Raw genomic sequence first — 15528 nt, forward strand, 5'->3', positions numbered from 1 at the left:
ACGTATTGTATCGTTGCCATCGAGGATAACAAGATGGGGTTTATTTCATATTGCATGAATTTATCTCTCTACATCATGTCATCTTGCTTAAAGCATTACTCTGTTTTTTAACTTAATACTCTAGATGCATGCTGGATAGCGGTCGATGAGTGGAGTAATAGTAGTAGATGCAGAATCGTTTCGATCTACTTGTCACAGACGTGATGCCTATATACATGATCATGCCTAGATATTCTCATAACTATGCTCAATTTTGTCAATTGCTCAACAATAATTTGTTCACCCACTGTAGAATACTTATGCTCTCGAGAGAAGCCACTAGTGAAACCTATGGCCCCCGGGTCTATTCTCATCATATCAATCTCCATCACTTTTATTTTACTTTGCTTTTTACTTTGCCTTTTACTTTTTACTTTGCATCTCTATACCAAAAATACCAAAAATATTAACTATCAGATCTCAGTCTCGTAAGTGACCGTGAAGGGATTGACAACCCCTAATCGCGTTGGTTGCGAGGAGCTCTTTATGTTGTGTAGGTACGAGGGACTTGCGTGTGGCCTCCTACTGGATTGATACCATGGTTCTCAAAAACTGAGGGAAATACTTACGCTACTCTGCTGCATCATCCTTTTCTCTTCGGGGAAAAGCAACGCAAGCTCAAGAGGTAGCTGGAACCAATGAATATTCTCAAGTATTAGTAGTTGAGTTGTCAATTCAATCACACCTGGATAACTTAATATCTGCAGCAAAGTATTTAGTAGCAAAGTAGTATGGAAGTAACGGTAACGGTGGCAAAAGTAACAGTAGCAGTTTTGTAGTAATTGTAACAGTGGCAACAGAAAAGTAACTAAGCAAAGATCAATATGTGAAAAGCTCGTAGGCATTGGAGCAGTGATGGATAATTATGTCGGATGCGATTCCTCATGCAACAGTTATAACATAGGGTGACACAGAACTAGCTCCAGTTCATCAATGTAATGTAGGCATGTATTTCGAATATAGTCATACGTGCTTATGAAAAAGAACTTGCATGACATCTTTTATCCTACCCTCCCGTGGCGGCGGGGTCCTATTGGAAACTAAGGGATATTAAGGCCTCCTTTTAATAGAGTACCGGACCAAAGCATTAACACTTAGTGAATACATGAACTCCTCAAACTATAGTCATCACCGGGAGTGGTCCCGATTATTGTCACTTCGGGGTTACCAGATCATAACACATAGTAGGTGACTATTGACTTGCAAGATAGGATCAAGAACTCACATATATTCATGAAAACATAATAGGTTCAGATCTGAAATCATGGCAATCGGGCCCTAGTGACACGCATTAAGCATAGCAAAGTCATAGCAACATCAATCTTAGAACATAATGGATACTAGGGATCAAACCCTAAGAAAACTAACTCGATTAGATGGTAAATCTCATCCAACCCATCACCGTCCAGCAAGCCTACGATGGAATTACTCACACACGGCGGTGAGCAACATGAAATTGGTGATGGAGGAAGGTTGATGATGACAATGGCGACGGATTCCCCTCTCCGGAGCCCCGAACGGACTCCAGATCAGCCCTCCTGAGAGAGATTAGGGCTTGGCGGCGGCTCTGTATCGTAAAACGCGATGAATCCTTCTCTCTAGTTTTTTTCTCCCCGAACGTGAATATATAGAGTTGGAGTTGAGGTCGGTGGAGCTCCAGGGGGCCCACGAGGCAGGGGGCGCGCCCCCCACCCCCTGGTCTTGATTCTTTTGCCTGTATTTTTTATATATTCCAAAAATATTTTCCGTGAAGTTTCAGGTCATTCTGAAAACTTTTATTTCTGCACAAAAATAACACCATGGCAATTTTGCTGAAAACAGCGTCAATCCGGGTTAGTTCCATTCAAATCATGCAAGTTAGAGTCCAAAACACGGGCAAAAGTGTTTGGAAAAATAGATATGATGGAGACGTATCTGCTCAATGGTCACCAGCATCATGGTTGGGACGTGGCCCACCATATGTATCGTTGTCGTGCCTCTTGACACGGGCTTGTTGGGTCCCGCGGATGTCGGCGACGCCTTTGTCGTGCCAACTTGCACGGGCTTGTCGGGTCCCGAGGATGTTGGGGCCGCGATTGCCATGCCAATTTGCACGGGCTTGACCAGCGTCCCAGGGGACGTGGTTGCCGGGATGTGGCTCCCCCACACTCGGGTCTTCATCTCCTCCCAATCACAGTCTCCCGAGAATGTTGTTGTCGGGGAGAGCGCTACCAATGTCGGGACGGGATTAGTTGAAGAGCTCCGTGCCTCCCGCACGGAGCTAACGGTTGCCGGCACCGTGGTCGCCGGAGGTGCCGCGCCCTCCTGCACGGCTTCAATGCTTGTCGGGACCATGGTCGCCGGAGGTGCTGGGCCCTCCTGCATGGTCTTGACGCAAGCCATCATCATTGCTGGCCCACCGTCCTCTTCAGCCTGGACGAGGTTCACGGCGGCTGTGGCATCCTCGTTAGCCATCCTTTTGCGGCACTCACGGGCCTAGTGGCCCTTGATGCTGCAATATCGGCACTTGTCTCGGTCGTCGTTGCCGGCACCTCGTCCGGCTCCGCCCTGGGTGAGACCACGGCCTCTGCCGGTGTCGCCTCCGCTGCTCGGGGCACCTCCACCATGTCCTTAACGCTTCCCCGTCTCCCACTTCTTCAAGAATAGGAGTTGTTCTCCTCCGAAGATCTCACGGCCGTCCACAAGGCGGTCCTCGACCACCCGCAACCGGCCCATGAGCTCCTCGATGGAGAGCTCACTCAGGTCAAGCAAGGTCTCGATGGAGATTGCTACCTGAGCGAAGCGAGATGGAACGACGCGGAGAAATTCCCGCATGACTCTCGCGTCGTCCATGGTGTCACTGAGCGCTCGGAGTTGTGACGCAAGGCTGGAGATCCACATGGCGAAGTCATCGACGAGCTCGCCCTCCCTGAAGGCGATGTTCTCGAAGTCCGCCCATAGCTTCTGCGCGTTCGCCTCACGCACGCGGTTGCTGCCGAGGCGCTGGGTACAAATGGCTTCCCACGCCTCCTTGGCGCTTGCCTTTGCCGCGAGCATGCCATGCATCTCCGGTGGTGTGGCACGCATAAGCGCCGCCACAGCTTTCCTGTCCTCCTTTCTCTCGACCAGGTCATCCTCCATGGGAACCCAAAGGCTCGACGCATGGAGGTTGCACTCCATGATCAACGCCCACTCACTGTAGTTGGAGCGCGTGAGCATCAGGAAGGTGATGGGCACGCTACCGCTTATTGTGGTCTCGCGCACGATCTCCCTAACCATGACCTCACCGCGATGGCCGTGCCTGGACCGGCTGCGCCCTCGTCGCTCCTTTGGAGGCGGCGGCTGGGAGCCGTCCTGTGATAGCCATGACTGGGAGCCACCCGAGGTGGTGCGCTGCTGCACTCCTTTTGCACCGGCCATGGCTACCACAACGTGAGGCTCTGATGCCAATTGTTAGCCCAGAACTACTCGCTAGCACTCGAGTACACCGATAGATGACCGATGGAAGAGCCAAGTGCTACTACTACCAGTGCTCAGCACACTAGCAAAACACGCGCTCACTAGTGCTGCTTACACACACGCGCACATGGAAGAGAGAAGCTCACGGACACACAAGATGTTGTGAAGCTCAAATGGATTGGAGTGGAATGAGTAACATCGATGGAGCACAACTCCTTATATAGTGGTCACGAACCGACCTAAGCAAAATATCTGCTAGCTATGAAGTAACTAGTAAGGAATGCATAAGCTGTTGTTGCCGACCTGCACCTTCTGCATGCTAGCTGAGTAACCGCTTGTACTGCTGCTGCCGCCGTAGCCATGCATGCATAGCCATGTATGCGTCCGAGACAGGGTAGGGCCCACAGAATTATCGTGGATCTATAAATCTAGAGAGTAATAAGCAAGTCGTACCTTGAAGGCTCAACTTTTACGGCACAAGAGTCACGGATGTTGGTCCTTGAAGACGCAACGGTTGTCGACATTAGTGAATAGGAGGAACGACGATGGGCGGCCACACACGTTCGGCACAGGGGCGGCCAGGAATTTTTTTTTTTTTTGAGATAGCTTACCAGGCTTGACGCCTGGTAGGGGCGGCCAGGATTGAGGCGTTGGCGGTAGCTTCTAGGCCAGACAAAGTTCTTGACGCTCGATCTGGTACTAGCTCTGCTACTCGGTGTAATTAACATGTGAAAGTGGAGTCATATAGCGTTCAAGGGTTTTTCTAGTTCCTCATCTTTTTTTAGAAGATTGATGCCGGTTCTTTCCCTAGCTTGTGCGTGGGCCGTAGTCCATTTTTGCGTTTGTTAGCCATGTGATTGTTGGGGCCACGTGGAGAGAAATTGTTGATACGAGCACTGGTGCGGATTGGGTCATCGCACACGATAGAAAACCCCTGCCACAAACACAGTTACGAACCGTCGCCTTGCAATGGTGTGTGATAGGTGGTTGCATAGCACACGATACAGAACAACCTTATGCGATAGGTCGACCTATGAACATTATTCTTTTTAAAGGGGTGACGAGATGCCACCTAGAAAAAGACCACTGTCAAAAAGACAGAGCACAAACAGTGTAGTTCGTGATGATGCAGCCAGCGGCCCTCCAGGCTTGGATGTTTTCCTTGACGAGAGCCATTAGGCAGGCGGCACTGCTCTTTGTGTGCTCAAACATCCTCACACTACGCTCCATCTATGTTCTCCAATGGACTAGGATAGTGATCGTATCCAAGTTGTGCCGCATATTCTTTGGAGGGAGTTTTTTGTCGTTAAGATACCAATTCTCAATATCAGTGGAGTCCATATCTTGCATAGGGAAGTCTGTGGTCGTCCATTCATGGAACACTGCCAGACCTGGTGGGTGAAGAGGCAGTGCATGAACATGTGAGTGCACGTCTTGGGGACACCAACACAGCAAGGCAGACCGGGAAGGACGAGTTGCTCAGAAAGCCAGTTGTCAGGGGTGAGGCAGCGCTTGTGAACAACTAGGCACATGAAGAACTTAAACCTAGCAGTTGCCTTCGACTGGCCTCCAGATCGCATTAACAAAGACGAAGCAAGGACTGGCCGCAAAGAAGAGGCGACAAGCACCATTGACCATCATGTGGACGCACTAGCGAGAGAGAACGGTTTCTTGAGAAAGGTCCCAAACTCTCAATAATTCTACGACAAAATCACACCTGAGATATCTTGGATCAAGGCATTTTCCACAGCTGCCGCCAGGGGCGGAGCCAGCGCCCGGCGACCCTGGGCACTTGCCCGGGCTCGCTGGCTACTGGACAACGTACGCAACTAATAAACAATGGGAGAAATCCTGTTCTGCATCGTGAGATTCGTATGGTTTCCCCGGGCAGACATGTATGTTAGGCTTTCTTTAGGGGAAGTAAACTGTAATGGGCTAATTAATCCGGCTTACCACGGCCGGTTAAAATAAATAGTTGAGTAATGGGCTAGTTAACAGTGAAAGCCCATTTTATTTCCAAAACTATTACTACTACTCGAGAAGAACACGAGCCGTCGGAGTTTGGCCCTTTGGCTTGTCCGTTTCTCATCCATCGTGGAGAGGGACTGGCGGCGGCGTACGGAGGCTGGCCAGGGCGCCGCTCGCGGCTAACGGCGGCCGGAGCGGATCTATCCCAAGGATCTACTTGCATCCTGGTCTACTTGTCCCTTCCTTTCTGATCAGATAAGTCTACTAACTGATTTAGAGATTGATAAATTTAGTATTTAAATTTTGAGGTTGTGGCACAGGGAATTGGCCATTGGGGATGATCACATCTTCATGAGCCTAGTCTTTAGTTTATGGATTTGTTCTAAATAGATGCTAACTTAAAATTCTAAATTATTAAATTTCATAGATGATGAATTTCTGTTTATGAAACTAAACATTGATATGTTATATTATAGAGATCTCTATATTATATACTCCTTCCGTCCGCTGAAGAGTGTACATCTATAAATTTTAGGATAAATTATGGAGTTAAGTAAAAAATGCATTGGAAAGATGCAAGACATCATCTCTTTCTCTTCAATTACCCAACCCCCAATGAGCTAAGTGCATGTAGAAATTAAGAAGACCATGTGTAAATTGCTATTGGTCTTGATTACCGTGTGATGAGAGAGAAGCTTCTTTTTTCTACTTAAAAATGCATTGGGAAGATACAAGTACACTTTTTTGTGGACAAATTTTGAAGCTAGATGTACACTCTTCACCGGATGGAGGGAGTATATATGACACTCCATCCGATCCAAAATTAGCATCGTGTTTTTGATTGGAGGGAGTAGTTCATTTTATAATTACATTTATAGGGTTATGTGTTTATACTTTTACTATGTACATTATTTATTAGCATTTGTGGTTCGAAAGTTTGGTGCTATTTTATATGTTGTATATCAGGGGATTGGATCTTTTGCCCCACTTTACATAGGGTTTGATGATTTGCAAATGATCAAAGTTAGAAGAAAAGTGGGGCAAAAGATCCAATTCCTCGGAATATCCGATATTTATTTTCAGTTTAGACAATTAGACTCAAACTCGCCCAGGCTCCACAAAAGTTCTGGCTCCGCCACTGGCTGCCGCCAAGCCACAAGAGTCACAGACAAAGGAGAAGAGAGCCGGCGCGACATCGGTGATATAGCGCACATCCTTAAGCGAGAATCTGGATCCAGTCCCGTTCCCGAAACAGATCTAGAATGATGGATCTAAAAATGTAGAGAGTAATTAGGAAGATCATACCCGATCAAGATTGTGGAGGGTGAATTGGGAGAACGGTCGGCTATGACCCACGACCGTCAGTGGCAGGGGCATTAGGTCAAGAGGCAGCCAGGATTGAGGCGTCCACCCGACAGTGGATCTTCGGCTGCTTCTCACTTCTGTGTTGTCTAAGTTGATGTAACACGTGAGTTAGACAGAGCCCTTCTGTAGCGTTTCCGGGATGCAGATCCTTTCTTTGTCAAAACTTGGTTTGTGTAGCCTGTGCTTGGGCCACCGGCATGGCGTTTCCTTGTTTGTTAATCGTGTTCACATTGTTGGGCCCGCGTGAAGGGACATATCTATCTTTTTGTCCCTTTTTGTTCTCCAAGCTCCCTCCGATCATTAATCCATGTCCGCATCAAACCTTGGCTATAGCAAACATAATGCATGACTAGAGGACACCACGTCTGGCATTAGAGCTTAGACGCTCAACTCAGTATTATTTTCCTCAATGTCATTTCATCTCAATGTAGAAATGTCCGATCTTATTCAAAAATAGGAGGTCTTCATGAAGATATGTCTTGTTTCCGGAATATAGGCACAGAAATTCAATAGCGGTAGGATCAGTACACAAGTAATCTCTCGAGAAGGCAAGGAAGGAAGAACATACCGCGGAAAATGCCAACGGACGCTGAGCTCCAGGGAGCTCCTTTTCAAATTTAATTTTTCCAGAGTGCAAATATTTTTGAATTTATTTGTGAACACACATACACATGTACACTACGTATGTGCAAATTTTCACAGCATTATACTTAAACATATGTGGCGTACAGAAAAAAGACAAATTCACATTTTCAAACGGGCCTTTTATTCTTGTTGTTGGGTTGGAATATTTTTTTGTACAGCCTACAAATCACAACATTTTTAAATGAAATTTAACACATTCTTCCGGAATACATATATGTTTCCATGGATTTTTTCATATTTTTTGAAACTTCTGAATAAGCTTTTTGATATTTTCAAAATACCAAGCTCTGTGGAGCTCGTCCTCCAGAAATCCGCACACGAGCATACCGCTGTTTGTTTAAGCCACTTATCCGTCCAAATTCTCAGCAAAATCACCTGCTTGGAAAAAATGATAGTGCTATAGGAGTGCGACAGCCGCAGATGACAAGGTTGAATCAAATTTTGAGGGCCAACCAACAAGAGATGGGAATGCAAAGGTACGAAATGCTTGGAGCACAACAAGCTGATGTCTCCAAGATGCAGCCTGGTCAGCTTACAAGATGGAATAATCAGCAGGGTGCTAGGCAAACAAGTCTATTATATCCGCCATTCAAGGCATGTGAACCTGAGCCCATGACTCCACCTGTACAACAGATTCCCGGTGCTTAGCAAAGCACTTCGCTTTGTCAGAACTCTCAGATTCCAGGTACTTAAGCTGCTTTATTTAACAAAAAATGTGAATGCCATACAACTTCAATCATGGTTTTCCTTTGATTTTGTTTGTTTTTTCTGAAGTTACGGTGTCTGATATTTCAGCTACGATGGGGAGTGCCAGAGAATATGATCTCAAGGAGGAAATATTTTGTAAGGTGAGAGAATCCTTCATTTTATACTCCCTCTGCATCAAAATATAAGACGTTTTTGTAGGCTAGTTTAGCCTAGAAAAAAGTCCTATATTTTTTTTGTACGAGGGAGTATGTGTGTATCATCTGTTCTTATATCTATAGGTATACTCCTAATATGTGGTAGTTATGCACAGTTGCTTTAGTAAACCCAATTTAGTAATTAAGGTTCTTGTATATGTACTGGGATATTGTGTTTACTTGGACTTGCATTTCAATGCAGAAGCCTTACTAGCTGAATGACCAAATCAAGTTGATGAGTTGTTGATGGTTGTTTTGATAAATTTGTACTGCTCGGCCTAATTGTATTGCTGCAATATTTCATTGCAGATCAAGTCTTGGAAAGATGCTTATGTTCCTCAGTTTCTGGATCGTAGAGTCGTTCTTCCAACACTAACAGAGGTCATTTGTCCTTTTCCTAGAGATAAATCTTCATTCATTGATAATTTTGCACATCTCTGTTACTTAAACCCTTGGTTCCATCTCCATACAGGAACAATTCTCATCACTATCTAAATCAAAAGCTAATCAATTCAAACGCAAAGCAGATTCAAGAAATCAATCAGAAGGATACTGAATTTAATGTTGTTGCAGAAGAGTGATGTGCACGAGGGTTTGAAGGTGGACCTCCCCAAGTATGAAAAATACATACATCATTTTGTGGCTCTTCTTGAGAGGAATAAAACTTGCCAAGCAAAGATGAATACAGGATATCAGTTGCTGAACTGTGAAGAGCAGACTAAGGTCATCAATTTTACTGGCAATGCATCAACAACCAGTGGTGGTAATAAAAGGTAGGTAAAAGCGATGTTAAGATCAACTATTCCTTTTGCTGCAATTCTATGTAGTTGTTTTGAGATATTATAATAGAACGCTAAGATATATCGAATAGCTAAAACCGTCTACAAAACTTGTCATCCTTAATAGCTCAAACAACACTTCCTTTTTGTTTATAACATTGTAAAGTAACCAACGTCATTAGCAATTCTGCTTACCCTTGCACAATTTAGTTACTGTGTTTAGCCTTTTTCACTTGCAGTAGACAGCAAAAGCAACCTGCAGATGCAAGCATTTTGCAGTCAGGGTAAACAACTATGGCTAGAACACCACCACCTCATCAGCAGAGCAATGTCAACCACTTGCTAGGAATGCCAAGTCCTTCCTTCTCTTCACCAGGATCATTGCAGTCTTGGTCCTCCAGTATGCTCGAGTCCTTGAGCCCCTCAATAGTTGCAACTCCAGTGGTAGCACCAGCATCACCCTGTGCTCCAGTGCCCATGATCTCAATGGACGTTGACAGCAACTGCCATCTTGATGAATGGCAACGCAGCAGCACCACCACCACGAGGAAAAGCAAATGGTTCTAACCAAGTCACTCCAATTGCATGTCATTTGAGTGTGGGGCCTCGACTCTGGACCAAGCAGTGAGGTAATTAACTTTAAGAGGCAGAAAGCATAGGTATAGCTCCTGCTAGAAATTTCGGCAGCATAATAGGCAGAAAGAAATGCATTCACAAAGGCAGTACAATCGGCCATTTTGTATTTCTTTCACATGGAAGGAAAACACTATAACAACTCTGCCTAATTATAGCCACCACCATAGTATAGAGGTCAAGCATGCAGGGTTGAGCTTGTACAACAGCCAGTCTAGTCGACTACACCAAGAACTTAAACATACATTCTACTGGGCAGCTCCATGTCTCATGTCTCATGTCCCTTGTTGTGGACAGCCAGCCAGCCGAGTTTCTCTTGGTGATGCCTCTGCCTCAAGAGTACGAAAACCTTTCTCTTGCCGCGCTGAGCTAGCCACCAGAGCTAAGATCAAATTCAGAGGTAGGACCATCTTCTCTTGCCTTTCAAAGCTCTTTTTCTAAGCAAAACATAGAAAATACATGTTAATTTGCATGCCCAACAAACTAAAAGCATGAAACTACACGCAATTTATAGTTGTGACTAAGCTAAAAAAAGGTGTGATGTACGCGTCCACTAGTACACACACAACAAATCACTTCCAGTCATCTAATACCATTCAGTAATCCCACTTGTAGTTTGCATTGCTTCAGTAACAAAACTCATCAAAAGGACCGAGTCACAAATGAGTCCAGAGAAATATGGCACCAGACATGCAAGATCAATTAACTCAATTAAAACTGCACAATTTTCTTAATAAATTATGTGTCCAAGATCATGACACCAGCGTAGAGTTATTTGAACAATTGTAGACGCAAGGCATGCTAGCTAGCAATAACACAAGAGGCTTCAGATCAAGTGGAAACAAAAGGCGGCAAAGGTCCTAGTCAATCTCTACATACAAGTGCAAGCAACCAAAAAAATAGGAACAAATTTTCCTGTTTCACAAGGGCCAGAATATTCAGTAGCTGAGAAATATGGCAAAACATACAGAATCTTGAAAAGCCTATTGCTTTATCATGAACCAGAAAATGGCCACAATAAAAGATTTCTCATTCTCAACAACCAGAAGCAATCCAAGCTCCCTACTCTATGCCTCCACGGTCGCTATATCCCTATCTAGTTCATTATAACCTCAAGTAATAATCTGGAAGGGTGGGTAAGATTTCTACAATGAACTCTAGCAAACTGAGATGGTTTGCCATCATCTCATGGCTCAGTTCAGTTTACTAAATCGACAAATCGAAAATATGAACTACTAAAACCAAATAAGATGAATAATGGATAATGATTCTCTAAAAATGTCTCTCTGAATGTATCAAGAATAGCTCTAGGATGTGAGACCAAACATCAACAAAGGATAGCTTATAGGTCTCGTCAAACAGACTGATTAATTGTTGCAGACAAAATGGTCAAAATCAAGCAAGCATCATCTAACTAAGCACAAAACATCACCTCTCAATTCCATGAATAAAGCTATAGAATTGGTACGTAGAACTGAGCTCACCAGATTATGTGGCATGTGTGTGGTGAGATGAGATGATGGAATGACCTGCAGGAAAGAAATGGATGTCAAACCATTTCAGATCGTTGGAGCTAAATTTTAAGAAACTATGAAACACGAGAGTAATAAACAAAGCACAAAAGCTTGCCCATGTTTGGATTTTTGTCAAACACATAGTAGGTAGAGATAAAACAGAATCCACAAATATATGAGAGCAAGCACACACCTACGCCGGTGATGGAGCAGAGAACGACGGTTGTGTCATATATTGGCGTCATCAACTTGGTACTTTGTCCTTCCTCAGGGCACACCGAGAACTAGCTCAGCTCATCAAAGTGTGTTGTGTCAGGAGGCCGGGGAGAAGCACATGGGCCGCAACGGGGGGAGTTGTCAAAACTGCAGGCAGGCAATAACACAGAATCAATCACGGCTCGATGGAAGGCTATAAACAAAAATAGCTGGAGAGCTATAAACCAAAAGCGAGTCCACCATTAAAGGATCAACCATGGCTCGATGGCCGGTTTACAGAATAGAGAATAGACATGGCTCGAAGGCTAAGTCTCTCAACTGATTCTCCAGTTCATCAACAAATCTCTACTTGATCCAATTTGAACAAGAGAAGCAAGACAGTAAATTAAGACCAGCATAGAAGAAGGTTCGTTCTTCAAGGCAATACACACTGATGAACGCTATCTCAATGACTAACCAATGTAACAGGATGCAACAAGTCACTAAAGAAACAAACTTTGATGTATTTACATGTTAAAGGACACACAAAAATATCACTTAAAATCCCTAAAGTTCCTCTAGTAGATGGGTGCGAACACGAGAAGTCTAGAACATCTCTGTTCTTAAACTGCCATCACTGCTGCTTATGTGTTGTGCGTGCATGTGTTTGTGTTGGGCTTGTTGTGCTGTGCCCACAGCTGAACCCGTGTAGTGTTGTGTGAGTGTGTGTTGGACCTTCTTGCGGCGGCGGTGTGTGTGTTGTTCGGTTGTTACCATGTTCACTTTGTGCTCGGTGGTTGCTTTATTTATAAACCGGGCCGAAAGTCTTTTTCGGTAAACTGCTTGGATGAGTAAGCATGTTGCCAGACTACTAAACCTAGCTGACTAGTGGTCACCACACAAATCAAGTCATATATTTGGATTGCGAGCTTAACAGCTATGACCATATCGCGCAAGCTACAACATATAAAATAACTAGTAGAACGCCCGTGCGTTGCCACGGGCCTTTTACATTTTCCTGATTAAATATAACATAATGCACGCCAAAAATTTGCATGTATAGAAAAAGATAGTGCACTATCATTGGAAGCAATTGAAATCCACTTCACTTGCAATGTATTTTGATAACAAAAATGTATTTCAATGATGTATACATATAGTGCAATGATTCAAATAAGAATCAGTTGCAAACTAAGATCTATTTGATGTGCTTAAGATATTCCCGTACAACCTCAGGAAAGTGTTCTTTAGCTTCATTCCCATCGTATTTGAGCAAGTATAATAAAAATTTCTTTTTCAACTCATAACCACCTTCTACAAAACAATATATACATAGTTACCATGAATTCACGTGGAAGATGCAAGAATGTGCAACATAGAATTATCTCTATTCAAACTGAAGATCCAATTCTTTACCGTTCCAAGAGAGCACAGAATCAAAAGAAAAATATCTGGACACATCCTTGCAAGTTAATAAATTATTATCTTGAATAATATAGTGATAATAAAATAAATGCTTGTATCTTGAACTGTATGATAATAAAAACATATAAATTTACTTGTCCGTGCTTGTTGGAAAACCAGCGGGTAATATACGTTCCCAAATATATTTATTAAAATTCCAGCCGGCTTGGGCTATTTCGAGTGCTTCACTAAAATCCCTCGAAAATCTCAATAATTTCAATGAAACTCTAAGATTTATAATATCTAATGATTGCGATGTAGCAAGATGGCCCAAGCCATATACAAGGTACACACGTTTGTTGATAAAGTGGCTAAAGAATGTATATGGAGGCAAAATCTGCGAGAGGTGGATATTAGAAACCATAAAATAATGATAATGTTGCATGATGAAATGTTGTTTTCTACCCCAGTCCAACTATGAAACAATGTTGCCAACGTATGATCTCGTGTTGAATCTAACATGGCGGACAGAGCAGTACAAATGTTTAGAAACATGTTGATACTAATGACTATATAATATAATTCTGATAACCTTTTTTTTAAAAGAGGAGGACCCCCGGCCTCTGCATCTGGACGATGCATGCAGCCACTTTATTAATAATTCACGCAAGACCTTATAAAGTCATACAACAGTAAGATTAAAGCCACCGTCTAAGCAACATCTGTCGCTACTCCTATCCAGTTGATGAAGGGATGCTGATAGTCTGGGCCTAATACCAAACATACCTCGCAGCCAAAGCTAACATCTAAGACCCAAGGTCCCAACCAGACGCCTGCCGGGTATGGGGCACCCACCAGTCCAGCGCACTCCTCAACCAGGACGCCTGCCGGGTATGGGGCACTCACCAGTCCAGCGCACTCCTCAACCAGGACGCCTGCCGGGTATGAGGCCGCCACAGCCACCTGCCATCAATCTATCTTCAGTGTTGTACTGCTGCATCTACCTTGCCCGGTCTAGCTGTCGTCGACGCCACCACGACGCCAGACAAAGCCACCATCCTGCGCTCGTCCATCATCACACGCCCACCAGCAAGACCCCGCTGCTCCATGCCGCTGAGACCCGCCGTTGTCGACTTGCCAGATGCCACGCCGTTCCTCCTCTTGTTCCCTCCAGCCAGCACTTGCTCCAAAACGATGCCCCCCAGGAGGGAGAACGACAGCGAAAACGTCGTCATCGTTTGATCCGGTAGACCCAGATCTGGGGTTTCCCCCGGAACCTCCCGATCAGGTTGACGTGACCTGCAACGACGATGCCTCGAGAAATGAACGACGTCCGAGACACCGCCATCGTCCGCCATGACCGCAGTCAGGCGCGATTTTCACCGGAAGCCACGTCGTCCCGATCTCCCGGCTGGCTGCAACCGAGCGGAGCCTCTCCACGAAGACGTACGCCGTCGTCGGTAATCCGGCAGAGATCCATCATCTCCTCACCAGTCCCTCCACGCGCCGCCAGACGGCGGGAGGCCACCCCACAATGGATCCGATCGGGGCGTTGGATCCGCAGCCACCGCCCTTGCCATCTCCGCACAGATCAGCCAACCCCACCAGATGGGGCGCTGCCACCGCCGCCTCAGGGCCGCCGCTCCGCCGGCTATGGTGCTTCGGCCACCGCTGCACGGCATGGGGTCGCCGCCCTAGCCGCCGCCTTCGGACTCCCACGAGAGGTGCCGCCCTTGCCACCTCAGATGGATCCTGAAGTATCCACCCTCCCAGGTGGCTTTGGCGCCGGGCCCGCCGCCACCGCGGCCCACGCCAGCGGCAACAGCGGCAGAAGGAGGCGCAAGGGACGGCCTGCGGCGCTAGGGTTCAGGGGCCCCTAGCGTCGCCCAGGGGGAGGCGATGCGAGGGGTTCAGGATCCATGAAGTGTACAAGAGGGTCTATCAATAATAAGACATCACCGCATGTCAATATATGTACGACCATGTTTAAACAATCGTTGTCCATGCATAGACGGCTCCATTGAATGGGGTCTCGAGCTTTGCACCCATTCATTTGTTAAAAATCATAGCGCTTAATATTCTTTAATGTTTCTATGCACGTAGTGCCATGCCACTATGTGTGTTAGTCACTATTAAAAATGCTTTGACCTATAATTAGTCAAATAAGAGCAACTCCAATGGGGGGACCCATTTTGTCCGTTTGGGTCAAACTCAGTCCGTACGTATATTATGATTTAGATTACATAAAATAGACACTCCTATATCCATATTGAAACTCAGTTCCGTACGTATATTATGATTTGTAACCATGGAGCAAATATTTTATGAGATTTATGAACAATCAAAAAATGTCTTATATTTTAGAATGTATTTTGAAATGAAAAGAGTATGGTGTATTCGAGAAAATGAAACTAAATAACTTCCTTCATGGTACATGTGTTGCACATTTCATGAGCACCACATAATGAGGGTCAGATAAATGGAACAACTCCCTGACACTCCGTCCACCCAGAACCAGGAACAGATGGAATCATGAGATTTGATCTCATCTCATTTCCTATCCATGTGTCGCAAACCACTGCCGGTAGGATCGCACTGATACTTCCAATATTTTATTTTTTAAACGAGGCAAAAGATTTGCCATTT

At 45.1% G+C, this 15528-nt stretch overlaps 2 pseudogenes; one reads left to right on the forward strand and one right to left on the reverse strand.

Moving 5' to 3' along the window:
• Nucleotides 1-657: 657 nt before the first annotated feature.
• On the reverse strand, nucleotides 658-3438 carry LOC147966786 (uncharacterized; annotated as a pseudogene).
• Nucleotides 3439-5007: 1569 nt separating this feature from the next.
• On the forward strand, nucleotides 5008-9764 carry LOC125518374 (uncharacterized; annotated as a pseudogene).
• Nucleotides 9765-15528: the final 5764 nt, after the last annotated feature.

This window comes from Triticum urartu, chromosome 6A (assembly GCF_056163025.1).
Source record: "Triticum urartu cultivar PI428250 chromosome 6A, HENAU_Tu73, whole genome shotgun sequence".
In the NCBI taxonomy this organism is placed as follows: domain Eukaryota; kingdom Viridiplantae; phylum Streptophyta; class Magnoliopsida; order Poales; family Poaceae; genus Triticum; species Triticum urartu.